The sequence below is a fragment of the Choloepus didactylus genome, chromosome 16 (genome assembly GCF_015220235.1).
Source record: "Choloepus didactylus isolate mChoDid1 chromosome 16, mChoDid1.pri, whole genome shotgun sequence".
NCBI lineage: Eukaryota > Metazoa > Chordata > Mammalia > Pilosa > Megalonychidae > Choloepus > Choloepus didactylus.
The window spans coordinates 79,831,415-79,843,840 of record NC_051322.1 but is presented as its reverse complement, the minus strand read 5'-3'; the positions used below and the strand labels follow the sequence as shown (position 1 = coordinate 79,843,840).

At 37.2% G+C, this 12,426-nt stretch overlaps 1 pseudogene; it reads right to left on the bottom strand.

Annotated features, from left to right (window-relative positions):
* Positions 1-4,216: 4,216 nt before the first annotated feature.
* On the bottom strand, positions 4,217-4,585 carry LOC119511878 (annotated as a pseudogene).
* Positions 4,586-12,426: the final 7,841 nt, after the last annotated feature.

Genomic DNA, 12,426 nt, shown 5'->3' with positions numbered 1-12,426 from the left:
GTCTGGAACAGGTGGATTCACTGAGATCCAAGTGATATCTGTAAGTTTTCCCAGTCATGGGGCTGGCACCCCTTCCAACCAGGCACAGCAGAATGTCTTGGAGCTGTCTTCCCAGGGGAAAATGAAACCATTTGTGCTGGGTGCAAGAAGGGAGCTGAACCTAGCCTCAATTACATAATTAATTAACAAATTAACTAACTTTTGGAGTTGGGGTGTTTGGCATGCTGGAGGAAAGCTGGGCCCAAGGAAAGGGTTCACAGAGTAGTGGACACCAAATTGGGCTCTCATTCAGTGGCTCCAAAAAGGTTTGGCTTTCTTTTTTTTTACTTTTTTCCCCTTTTCTTTCCTTGCTCTCTGACTCCTTATCTTTCTTCACTTCAATAGCCCCCTAACAAGGGAGGAATTAAAGGTGTTGGAGAATAATTACTCTGGTGAAAAGAGAAAATAGCCTAAAGCACATATATTTAAATACTCTATACTGAGACTGACAAAACTTGGGAAGTGGGGAAATACATTAAAAAGTGATTTCTTTTTTCTTTTTTCCTTTCTTAAATTACTACTCTAAGTAGCTCTTTACAGAAAGCCTCAGATATTTGCAACTGGCCTATAGACCCATGTAAGAGCAGAGCACATATAGGTATGAGAGGCAAAGTAATGAACCTAGTGGGAGAGACAACTTCCTTAAGGGCAAAACTTCCCCAAGGAAAGGGGAAAGTGGTCCAGCTCAAGTGGCAGCCCCCCTTAAGAGAACTCAGACCCCAGGGGCTGGAAAACAGAAACCAGCTTCAGTCAGCCACAACCCATACCATGGAAAGTCTGCAAAGAACAAAAGGCATAGCACATCTTTACCTTAGTGGGGAGTTGCAGGCTTGTAAATGCCACCAACTGGACAGGGTAGGAAAAGCACAGAATCTAGAGGCCTCACTGGAGGGTCTCAACTAAGGGAAACTCAATATCCTCCTCCTGAGACCTGGGCCTCTCTAGAACAGGAAAACGTGATTGGGGTCAGCCATATCTTGAGAAGACATTGTCACAAAAAGGTTACATAGAGGCAGGGCAAGAAACAGAAAAATAAGAGGTGAAAAATTCTGATCAACTAAATAGAAGCCAAGTTAGAGGTATAGAATAAGTTGAACTGAACACCAAAAGAGAGAACAAAGGCAATCAACAGGTAGTCCCTAGGCAAAAGAGTGAAAACAAGCTCCAGAATTATCTAATGAAGAAAATCAGATGCCTAGACTACTTAAGATAACTAGCCATACTAGGAAACACAAAAACATGGACTAGTCAAAGAAACAAACTAATAGCTCAGCTGAGATACAGGATTAGAGACAATATTTAAAGACGCTCAAATAAATCTCCTAAATCAATTCAAACATAAGTTCAGTGAAATGAGGGAAGATATGGCAAATAGATGAAGAATATAAAGAAGAAACTCAATGATTACAGAGAAGAATTCATAAGCTTAAAAAAACAAATGGCAGAATTTATGGAAGTGAAAGGCACAATAGAAGAGATGAAAAACACAATGGAAGTATAAAATGGTAGATTCAAACAGGCAGAAAAAAGGATCAATGAATTAAAATTCAATGAACATTTGAATTCATACAAAAAAGAAGAGACAGGGGAGAGAATGGAAAAGAATGAGCAGGGTCTTAGGGGGCCGAATGACAAAACGAAGTGCATAAATATGCATATTATGCGTGTCAGAGAAGGAGAAGAAAAGGAAAAAGGGGTAGAAAGAATAATATAAGAAATATTCCATGAAAATTTCCCAAGTCTTATGAAAGACATAAAACTACAGATTGTAGAAATACAGCATACCCCAGAGAGAATAGATCCCAATACACCTATTCCAAGACCTTTACTGATCACATTGACCAATGTCAAAAACAAAGGATTCTAAAACCAGTAAGAGAAAAGTGATCCATCACATACAAGGGAAGTTCAATAAGACTGTACAGATTTCTCCACAGAAACCATGGAGGCAAGAAGGAAGTGGTATGATATATTTAAGATAATGAAAGAGAAAACCCATGAATCAAGAAATCTATATCTGGAAAATATGTCCTTCAAAAATGAGGGAGAGATTAAACTATTTTCAGACAAACAGACACTGAGAGATTTTATGAATAAGAGACTCGTGCTACAAGAAATACTAAAGGGAGAGATGCAGGTTGATAAGAAAAGACAGAAGAGAGGGGTTTGGAGAAGAGTGTAGAAATGAGATTATCAGGAATGGTAAAAGGAGAGAAAGAAAAAAGTAAGATATGACTTATACAATTCAGAAAACAAAATTGTAAAAGAAAGTGCCGCCCTTACACTAATAACAATAAATGTTAATGAATTAAACTGACTGTTAAAGGACATAGAATGGCAGAATGGATAAAAACAGGAGACATATATTTACTGTCTATAAGAAACTCACTTCAGACACAAGGACAAAAATAGGCTGAAAGTGAAAAGATGGAAAAAGGCATTTCATGCAAACAACCATAAAAAATAGGGAGTAGCTATATTAATATGAGACAGACTTCAAAAGTAAAACAACTAAAAGAGACAAAGAAGGACACTAGAATTACTAAATATTATAAAAGGATCAATTCATCAAGAAAGCATAGCAATCATAAATATTTATGCACCAAGCCAGAGTGCCCCAAAATACATGAAGCAAACACTGAGAACAATGAAAGTAGTAGATACCTCTGCAATAATAGTTGGAGACTTCATTACACTCCCTCATCAATGGATAAAAGATCTAGACGGAAGATCAAAAAGGAAAAGGAGGAGAGAAATGGAAGATGGTGGCCTAGAGAGGATGGAAGCTAGTCAGTCCCCCTGGAACAACTAATGAACAACAGGAACAACTAGTAACTAATCTGGTATAATTGCTGGGGGACAAACATGACTGTCCACACATGGTACACCAAACTGGATTGGGAATAATGCCCAAGATCACAGCATAAAATCTGTAAGTAAAAACTGTGGATCTGAGCTGAAAAACTGTGGACCTGATCTGGGGGACCCCCGCCATTGCAGCTCAAACTAGCCAAGACAGACACAATTTAAGTTAAATGACATCCTTGTTAAAAAATTTTGTCCTGGTACTGGATTTTCAGCTTTATGTTAAATAAAATTTCAAAGATTGCTCATGAAGTAATTTAAAACTTTTCAAAATCTTCTCATAAACAGGTTAAAAGGCAAATCCAGTACTTTAAAATATTTACAGCAACCCCAGCCATTTAATTTTAAGGGCTCTAATAGTACACATGGCTATTATGCATACACAGTATGTCATTACCACTCTCTAAAAAGAATTGTAGACTCTAGTTTGTGGCACTGCTCTGTGTTATCCTTATGATGGAGTAGGATGCTCAATTACACCTGTGCAATACTAGAGTAACAGCATGTCTACCACAGTATAAAATCCAATTATCTAAAATAATATGACTATCAAATTCCCAGATAATACATAAATTATAACTGAATTTGTATATTCAGAAGCCTTTGGAATTTTTTTAAAATTATTAAAAAATTAAAGTATATTTAGTATTAAATGAAAACAAGGAACTGAAAAATATAACAATAGTGGCTGAAGTTCAATTTCTGGTTTAACAAAAATTATTTCCCAAAACATCTACAGTTTCTTCCAACATAATGGAGATGAGTTTTACTCAGTCTAAGCTCAATCTGATGTTTTTCCTGAAGTATGATTTAAAGAGAGGAGTGCAAGAATGAAAGGGACAGCTATACACAATAGCCAGTTTTAAAGAACTATGAGGATGTCAAGCAGATGTTCTTGAAATACTGGTGCAGGAGAACAAAGTCTACACAACCTTTCCCTCTTTGTTTAACATAGGCATTGATTTGCTATTTACAGTAGTTTGCAAAAATACATTATAAAAATTGAATGAGGTTCTGTCTCTAAGTTTAACTTACTAACATATATACATATTTCACCTGCAAAAATATTTGCAGGATCTGAAGTACTAAAGAGACTCTAGTACTGAAACACAGGTACTCAAAGGTACCAAAAGCACTGATAATGTAAGTCAGCATCATTAAGATAATCTGGGTAAATATTACACATTTCTCATCAATTGTTGCTATGATCTTCACATATCCAATTGGAAAAAGAATCCATTATGGCTTTTTGCTGTCTCACTTATTGAAGAAAGGCTGTTTTAAGTCCCATAATAATGAGTGTAGACTGTTATTAAACATGAGGCCTAGGTTTCAAAATTAGTTTTCCCATATCATCACAAGACATATTATACTCTGCCAATACAGTTTGACGTTGACTGGCTATAACTGATGGTGCAACTACTCTCTTGTGTATTCCAGCAAAGAACAAGCCTATTAGAGTGATGAAGCTAATAGTAAAAAATGGATGATTCCACAATGATGTGAAGAAGGATACCTTTTATGTCTCAGGATCTATTTTCCAGTTCCATGCACCAGTACAGACAGATACCACTATAAGAAGCATTCTCCAACATCCAGTGGCAGGTGGCAAACAATGAATATATTTAGTAAGTCTGCTCTCAAAAGCCTTGAGATCTTCCACCTGCTCCAATGAGTTCATCTCAAATGGTAGCTCTGGTCACCACCTTGGTCCTGTCTGCATCAAAGCTTGTAGCCCCCACCTGGCTCACAGTGCCATCCAATTGAGGTTTTAATTAACAAATGTTGACTGCTCAATACAAGCTATGAGTCCCCAAAAAGCAGATGGAAGCTTTTGGTAATGACTGTACTTGAAGTGTTGGAGGAACTCTCTGGGAGGGAGGGAGAGCCCAGAGGACTGGGTGCTGTCTCCAGCTGATGGGTGAAACAGGGTGGCCACAGACAGGCCCTTGAGGGGGGCTTTCTGTCCCTTTTTTTTTGGCTTAGTGGGGAAAGCCTCTGCTATTTTCAGTTCCCAGCATTCTGACCCCCAGAAACATGGAGATAACAGAGGTAGAGAGACTATTTGAATGCAAATGATATCTCCCCAGGGGGTGTATTTTCCATAAGAGGAAAGAGGTGGTACCAAGCTCTACTACCCACATTCCATTCAGGAACAGACCCAGAGGCTGGGGGAAAAGAGTCATGGGCTACACTTCCTTGTAACAGTCTGGAGCTAGAGAATGACAGGCCCTACCTTCTGGACAGAAAAACACAGTGGCTTGAGGCCTCTCAGGGTGTATAAATCTTCTAAGACATGATATTATTGCCTCCTCCTGAGACCAGAGCCTGTTCTGGTCTGGGAAAACTTGATTGGAGTAACCAAAGAAACCAGATGCATAGACAACAGAAAACCACAACCTAAACTAAGAAAAACAAAGTTACAGCCCAGTCAAAAGAACAAACTTACCCTTCAACTGAGATACATGAATTGAAATAATTAACCCTAAATCAATTCAGAAAGATTAGGGAAGAAATGGCAAAAGAGATGAAGCATATAATGAAAACACTGGGCATATATAAGGTAGAAACAGAAAGTTTGAAAAAAAACTGGCAGAATCTATGGAAATGAAAGGCACAACACAAGAGACAAAAGATTCAATGGAGACAAAAAAGAGCAGATATCAAGACACAGAAGAAAACACTCAGAAAATGGAGAAGACACCTGAAAACCTACACACAAAGAACAGCTAGAGAAAAGATTGGAAAAATCTGAGCAATGTCTCTAAGAATTGAATGACCACACAAAATGCAGGAATATATGTGCCTTGGGTGTCCCAGAAGGAGAAGAGAAGGGAAAAGGGGGAGAAACAATAATAATCAATGAAAATTTCCCATCTCTTATGAAAGTCATAAAATTACAGATCCAAGAAGTGCCACATATCCCCAAAAGAATAGTTCTGAATGGGCCTACACCAAGACACTTAATAATCAGATTATCAAATGTCAAAGATAAAGAGAATCCTGAAAGCAGTGAGAATAGTGATCCATCACATGCAAAGGAAGCATCTTAAGACTCTGTGCAGATTTCTCAATAGAAATCATGGAGGTAAGAAGGAAGCAGTATGATATATCTAAGACACTGAAAGAGAAATCACAACAACCAAGAACCCTATATCTGGCAATGATGTCCTTCAAATATGAGGGAGAGCTTAAAATATTCTCTGGCAGACAATGACAGAGTTTGTGAACAAGATATCTGGTCTACAAGAAACACTAAAGGGAACACTATAGACATAAAGAAAGGACAAGAGTGAGAGGTTTGGAACCCAATTTTGGGAGATAATAGCATAGCAATGCAAGTACACTGAACAAAGATGATTGTGAATATGGTTCAAGGAGGAAGGCTGGGACCATCTGAGACACCAGAAGGAAAGAGGAAAAGTAAAGGTTGGGACTGTATAACTCAGTCAAATTTAGGGTGCTCAATGATTGTGGTAAAATGTACAAATATGTTTTTACATGAGGGAGAACAAATGAATGTCAACATTGCAAGGTGTTAAAAATAGGGTGGTGTTCGGGAAAAATACAATAAATGAAAACTAGCAACTATAGTTAACAGAAACAATGTATTATGCTTTCTTTAATGTAACAAAGACAATATACCAAAGCCAAACACATAGAAGAGGGACATAGGAGTAGGGTATGGGAGTCTTGGCATTGGTGATGTCTGCATCTTCATTCTACTTTGATTTAATGCTATCTTTCCTTTTGTCACTTCCTAGCTGTCATGTTTTTTCTTTCTTTTTTCTTTGTCTGCCTTCTTTCACTCTTCCTCCTTCTTTGTGGAAGAAATGGAGTTGTTCTTATATTGACAGTGGTGATGGTGGTGAATACATAAATACATAACTATACAGGGAACCATTATTTGATTACTTAGGATGGAATATATGGTGCGTGAACATAACCATCTTAAAAAAGGGGTTGATGAAAAAATCTTGAGTACACTATATTGAGTGAAATAAGACAGACACATAAGGACAAACACTGCAGGGTGTCACTGATATGAACTAGCTATAATATGTAAAATCATACACCCAAAATATAATTTACCAGGATATATAAAGCAGCTTAATAATGGAAAGCAGTTGCTTATTATGAGCAGAATGTTCAATTAGGGAAAAATTAAATATTCTCAAGTGGAGAGAGGTTATGGTAGCATGTTGTGAGAATGACTAACAGTGCTTAGTGATCTGTGAATGTGGTAGAAAGGGTAAGCTCAGAGTCACATAAGTCACCAGAAGGAAAGTTGGAGGTTAAAAGTTGGGAATGTATAAAACAGAGAATCTTGTGGTGGGCAATATCTGTGATTAACTGTACAAATATTAAAAATCTCTCTCATGAACTAGAGCAAATGTATGACACTATAAATAGAATTCAATAATAGAGGGGCATATGGGAAAAATATACACTTATTGCAAACGATATACCACTGTTAGTATTTTAACATTCTTTCATCAACAGTAACCCATGTACTATTCAAATACTATGAGTCAACAATGGAGGGGGAGTGGTTAGAGGTACTGGAGTATTTGAGTTTCCTTTTTTGTCTTTATTTTTTCTGTGGAGTAATGAAAATATTCTAAAAATTGAAAAAAAATTAATTGTGGTGATGGATACACAGGTCTATGATGGTACCATTGGAAATAGATTGTACACTATGGATCTTTGGATAATTGTATAGTTTGTGAAGAATCTCAGTTAAAAATGTATTCTTAAAAAAAGGAAATGGAGATGTTGAATTGTATGATAAATGAACTAGACTTGACAGACATTTAAAGAATACTACACCCAAAAAGAGAAGGGTGCACATATTTCTCAAGTGCTCATGGAACATTCTTTAGGATAGACCACATGTTGGGTCACATAGCAAGACTCAACAAATTTTAAAATATTGGTATTATACAAAACACTTTATGGATCATAATGGAATGAAGTTGGAAATACATAACAGGCAGGAAATTGTAAAATTCACAAATATATGGAAGGTAAACAACAATTTTAGCAAACCAGTGGGTAAAGGAAGAAATTACTAGAGAAATTAGTAAATGCCTTGAGGCAAATGAAAATGAAAATACAGCATATCAAAATCATGGGATGCAGGTGGATGGGGCAAGGTGGTTGAGTGGTGAGGTGTGGGCTTTAGTTACTCCTCTAGGGCAGTGGTAGAAAGCCAGGAACTGTGTGGACTGGACACCACACAGCAATTTGACTTTGAACCCACTTCATACAACACCTACAAATACATTGAACAGCTGATATCAGCAAAATCTGTAAGTTCTCACAGCCAGGGGGCCCTCACCACACCCTTCCAGGCACAGTCACATAGGAGGAGGGGTCATCAGTGCTGGGAACCAGAAGGGAGAACTGCAGTTGCAGCACTGAGTAAAAACTGAGATTGCTGATCAAAAACTCCAACCATAGAGACATTGACATCAGACACTGGAGAATCTGGAAGCAGTCAGCCCAGTGGAGAGAAGATAGGGCTAGCAAAAACAGCAAAAAAAAAAATCCCAAAAATAAAAACAGAGATTTTTGGAGTTTGGTTGAGCATAAAATGGAGAAGGGCAGGGCTCAAACAGAATTAGGTGCATATGCAAATCTAGGGGGTCAGGACCCTGGTCTGAATAGCCAGTTTCTCTGCTTTCTTGACTGCTCATTAATTGCCTTCATCTCCTTGTCTTTCAGTATTTCAATAGCCCATTAGATCTGCAAGGACTGTAAATAGTCCATACTAGGCCCTTCTTTTCCTTTTTCTTTCTTTTTTGTTCTTTGTTTTGTTTACCTTTTTCTCCTTTTCTAAAACAATTATTCTAAGAAGCCCATTACAGAAAGCCTCAAAGACTTGCAATTTGGTCCTAGGCAAGAGCACAGCTAAGATAGCTCTGAGAGACAAAACAATATGCCTAGTGGTGGAAATAATTCACTGAACACCATAACTTCCCAAGAAAATGGAGGATGGCCCAGCTCAAGTGGTAGCCCTCCATTTACAAATGCAGATCCCAGGGTCTGGAATTCAGAAACCATCTTCAGTCAGCCATGCACCAGACAGGTTCAGGGTCACCAGGAAAACCAAAGGCTCCACACCTCCTTACACTGGTAGGGCAACTGCAGGCTGGCAAGCACCACTTGCTGGACAGCATAGGAGAAGCATAGACTCTAAAGGACTCATAGGAGGGTCTCATTCTCAAGGAAACTCCATACACTCCTCCTGAGACCTGGGCCTCTCTGGACTGGGAAAACCTGAGTGGGGTAGACCATATCTGAGGAGACCATCGCACAACATGCTTCATAAATGCAGGGCAAGAAACAGAAAAACAAGAGGTGAAAAGCTCTGATCAACAAAACAGAATCTAAGTTAAAGGTCTAGAATAGGCTGAAGTGAACACCAAGGGCTAGGGAACAAAGTCAACCAACAAGAAAACCCTGGGTAAAAGAGTGAAAACAAGCTAAAAAGTAATCTAAACAAGAGAGTCAGATGTCTAGACAGCTTAAGATAATGAGACATAGTAGGAAACATGAAAATATGGACCAGTCAAAAGAACAAACTAATAGTTCAACCAAGATAAAGGAGATGAAACAATTATTGCTAAATCAATTCAATGAACTGAAGGAAGAACTCGTTGGAGATGTTCAAACAAAGCTAAATCAATTCAAAACTGAAGTCAATAAACTGAGAGAAGACATAGCAAAAGAGATGAAGGATATAAGGAGGACACTGGATGACAAGTAGGAATAATTCATAAACTTGAAAAAGCAAATGCCAGAACTTATTGGAATGAAGGGCTTAATGGGGGAGATGAAAAACACAATAGAGGGATACACAAGTAGATTTGAACAGGCAGAAGAAAGGATCAATGAATCAGAAGACCATGTATCTGAATTCACACATGTGAGAGAACAGATGGTGAAAAGAATGGAAAAATATGAGCAGGGTCTTAGGGAGCTGAGTGAAAACATGAAACACCCAAATATATGTGTTATGAGTGTCCCAGAGGGAGAAGAGAGGGAAAAGAGGGCAGAAAGAATAATAGAAGAAATAGTCACTGAAAATTTCCCAACTCTTATGAATGACAGAAAATTAGAGCTTCCAGAAGTACAGTGCATCCCAAACAGAATAGACCCCAATAGACCTACTCCAAGAAACTGATCAGATTGTCCAATGTCAAAGACAAAGAAAGAATTCTGAAAGCAACAAGAGCAAAGTAATCCATCATATACGAGGGAAGTTCCAAAAGACTAGGTACAGATTTCTCTGCAGAAATCATGGAGGTGAGAAGACAGTGGTATGATATATTTAAGATACCAGGAATTCTATATCTGGTCAAACTGTCCTTCAAAAATGAGGGAGAGGTTAAAATATTTCCAGACAAAGAGACACTGAGAGAGTTTGTGAAAAAGAGACTGGCTCTACAAGAAATAGCAAAGGGAGTGCTACAGGCTGATAAGAAAAGACAGGAGAAAGAGGTTTGCAGAAGAGTGTAGAAATGAAGATTATCAGGAAGGGTAAAAAGAGAGAGAGAAAAAAATAACACATGACATATAAAATCCAAAAGACAAAAAGGTAGAAGAAAGAAATGCCCTTACAGTAATACTAAATGTTAATGTATTAAACTCCCCTATAAAAAGACACAGACTGGCAGAATGGATTAAAAAACAGGACCCATCTATATGCTGTCTACAAGAAACTCACCTTAGACACAAGGACAAAAATAGGCTGAAAGCAAAATGTTGGAAATATGTATTTCATTCAAACATCAACCAGAAAAAAGCAGGAGTAGCTATGTTAATATCAGAAAAACTAGACTTCCAAAGTAAAACAATTAAGAGACAAAGAAGGACACTATATATTATTAAAAAGGTCAATTAATCAAGAAAACATAACAATCATACATATTTATGTACCAAGCCAGAGTGTCCCAAAATTCATAAGGTAAATACTGAGAACACTGAAAGGAGAAGTAGATAGCTCCACCATAATAGTTGGAAACTTGAGTACACTGCTCTCATCAATGGATATAACATCTAGACAGACAACCAACAAGAAAACAGAGATGTTGAATTTATGATAAATGAACTAGACTTGACAGATATTTATAGAACACTACACCCCACAAGAGCAGGATACATGTTTTTCTCAAGTGCTCATGGAACATTCTCTTGGATAGACCACATACTGGGTCACAAAGTGAATCTCAACAAATTTAAAAATATTGAGATTGTAAAAAACACTATCTCAGATCATAATGGAATGAAGTTGGATATAACAGGCAGAAGGCTATAAAATTCACAAATATATAGAGACTAAACAACACAATCTTAAAAAAACAGTGGGTAAAGGAAGAAATTATAAGAGAATTTAGTAAATACCTCAAGGCAAATGACAATGAAAACAGATCATATCAAAACTATGGGATGCAGCCAACATGGTGATTGAGGGAAATTTATTGCCCAAAATGCCTATATTAAAAGTGAAAAGAGACCAAAAATGGAGGAACTAGAAAAAGAACAGCAAATTAACCCCAAAGCAAACAGAAGGAAAGAAACAAAAAAGGTAAGGCAGAAATAAGTGAAATTGAGAACAGGAAAACAATAGAGAGAATCAAGAAAACCAGAAGCTGGTTCTTTGAGAAAATCAACAATATTGATGGATCCCTAGCTAGGCTGACAGAAAGAAAATAGAGCAGATGCAAATAAATGCAATCAGAAACAGGAAAGGAAACATACCTACTGACCCTGCATAAATAAAGGAGATAATGAGAAGACACTATGAGCTACAATATGCTAATAAACTGGAAAACTTACGTGCAATGGACAACTTTCTAGGAAAGCATAAACAAACAACATTGACCTGAGAAAAAATAGATGACCTCAACAAACCAATCACAAACTAAGAGATTGAGTCAGTCACCAAAATGCTCCCCAAAAAGAAAAGCCCAGAACCAGATGGCTTCACATGTGAATTCCACCAAGCATTCAAGAAAGCAATAATACCAATCCTGCTAAAACTCTTCAAAAAATTGAAGAGGAGGGAAATCTACCCAACACATTCTATGAATCAAGCATCATCCTAAAACCAAAACCAAAGATAATACAAAAACAGAAAATTATAGACCAATATCTTTAATGAATATAGATGCAAAAATCTTCAACAAAATACCTGCAAATGAAATCCAGCAGCACATTAAAAGTATTATACACCATGAACAAGGGGAGTTAATTACAGGAATGCAAGGCTGGTTCAACATAAGAAAATCAATTAATGTAATACATCACATCAATCAATCAAAGCCGAAGAAACAAGATCATCTTGATAGATGCAGAGAAGGTGTTTGACAAAACTCAATATCCTTTCTTGATGAAAACACTTCAAAGGATAAGAATAGAAAGGAATTTTGTCAATATGATAAAGGCAATATATGAAAACCCACAGCTAACATCATACTCAATGGGGAGAGATTGAAAGTTTTACCTCTAAGATCA